We start from the raw sequence: 2,227 nt of genomic DNA on the forward strand, positions 1-2,227 counted from the left end.
TAGATATAGCCACATACCATAAAATCTCACAGCTCAGGGTCTTCCATTTTGTCATGCAGATATGTATATTATTCTACAGAAATGATAGAGAATACGTGTTGTGTGCATAGAAAAACAAAGTGTAGAAAAATAAGAAAAGGTGTGTGTGAACCTTATCTCAGTTGGTCTGCATGAGACCCCCTGAGCGTGACAAGCCCCCCCCCCCACTCATTTAAATTCAGAGGAGATGAAAGAAACATTTATGAACCAGGAAACACTTGACAAACTGCAGGCACAGGTGCACATCAGTGGGAAAGGAACTGCTCATAGAAAGAAGGTGGTTCACAGAACAAACAAAGCAGATGAGAAAAAACAGCAGTTATACTTTTAAAAGTTAGAAGATATGAGCCTGTTTACAAACCAAGGAACAGTGAGCAATTTTAACAACCCTAAAGTTCAGGTGTCTCTGGCAGCAAACATCTTGACTACTACAGGCCACACTGAGACAAATCTGCTGACAGAAATGCTTCCCAGTGTCCCAATCCAGCTTGGTGCAGAAAGTCTGATTCGATTAATAAGACCGGCTAAAACTCTGCCCAAACAATCTGTGGATGGAAAAGCTGGAGGGGAGAATGCTATTGGACAGGAGAATGATGAAGTTCCAGATCTGGTGGAGAATTTTGATGAGGCTTCTAAGAATGAAGCAAACTTAGAAGAGAGAACAAAACACTCATGGGAAGGAATACAGGAACAAATAGAGGAATAGGGATCGAAGAAAAGATCATTCAGAGACTACCTTACCTGGGGATCCATCCACCCCATATGCAGCCACTAAACCCAAGCACTATTGCTGATGCCAAAAAGTGTTTTCTGGCAGTAGTCTGATATGAATGTGTCTTCAGAGACTCTGCCAAAATTATACAGATACAATTGAGGATGCTTGCAGCTAACCATCAAACTAAACACGGAGACCCCAATGAAGAAGCTAGAGAAAAGACTGAAAAACCTTAAAAGGTCTGCAAGCCCATGAGAAGAACATTATCAACCAACCAAAACCTCTACAGCTCCCAGGGACTAAAAACCAACCAATGAGTTCACACTAAGAGACTTCTTTTATTTATTTATTATTTGTTTATTTATTTATTTATTTATTTATTTATTTATTTTCTTACAACTTTATTTAAAGAAGAGAGATACATGTACAGATTTTTAAAAGCATTTTGGCAATTCTTTTAGTGGTTTGATAGCATGCATTGAAATCCCACTAACTACCATAAGCATAAAGTATATGTAGAACAGAACATAACATGAAAACAGAGTTTTTTTTTTGGTGTGTATAGATTAAACATAATGATCTTTGGATATCAAAAATTGCTACAAGGCTATATTCCTACCTCTTGGAGTCTAGGTGTACCACACTCTGAGAGGGTGTTATACACTTATTTATTTTTCCTAAGAAGGACTAAAGCTTTCACTATTTGGCCTTTGTTATTTTTGAGCTTTATATGGCCTTTGAGTTGTTTCTGGGGTATTCAGAGCTTTCTAGGGTTTGTATCCAGTTATCAGTGACTGCATATTATTATGTCTGCTCTTTTGTGACTGGTTTACCTCACTCAGGATGATATTCTCTAGATGCATCCCTTTTCCTAGGAAATTCATAAAGTCATTGTTTCTGATAGCTGAGTAGTACTCCATTGTGTAAATATACCAAAATTTTTGTATCCATTCATCCTCTGAAGGACATCAGGGTTTTTTCCAGCTTCTGGATATTATAAATAAGGCTGCTGTGAATACTGTGGTGCATGTGCCCTTATTATGTATTGGAGCTTCTCGGGGTATATGCCCAGAAGTGGGATAGCTGGGTCTTCAGGTAGTGCTATGTCCAATTTTCTGAGGAACAGCTAGACTGATTTCCAGAGTGGTTGTGCCAGCTTACAACCTCACCAACAGTTGAGGAGTATTCCTCTTTCTCTGCATCCTCCACAGCATCTGCTGTCATCTGAGTTTAATGGCTCCAAGTGCGTATTTAGCAGAGAATAGCATTGTCTGGCACCAATGGGAGGAGAGGCCTTTGGTAAAGGCGTAAGGGAATACCAAGGTGCTGAATTGGGAGAGGATGTTTCAGGTGGACATACCTTCATGGTATGAGCACACATTATACTCACACTGAGTAATACATCCTGACTCCACATTTTATAGGAGACACTATTATATACTTTTAAAATAAAACTACTTACATATAATTTGA

At 38.8% G+C, this 2,227-nt stretch overlaps 1 pseudogene across 1 annotated transcript; it reads left to right on the top strand.

Annotated features, from left to right (window-relative positions):
* The first annotated feature begins 226 nt into the window (after nucleotides 1-226).
* Nucleotides 227-745, top strand: LOC308435936 (transcription factor BTF3-like; annotated as a pseudogene). The gene has a single exon. The product of its transcript is annotated as a transcription factor BTF3-like (transcript).
* The last annotated feature ends 1,482 nt before the right edge of the window (nucleotides 746-2,227 follow it).

The sequence above is a fragment of the Micromys minutus genome (genome assembly GCF_963924665.1).
Source record: "Micromys minutus genome assembly, chromosome: 24".
Classification (NCBI taxonomy): Eukaryota; Metazoa; Chordata; class Mammalia; order Rodentia; family Muridae; genus Micromys; species Micromys minutus.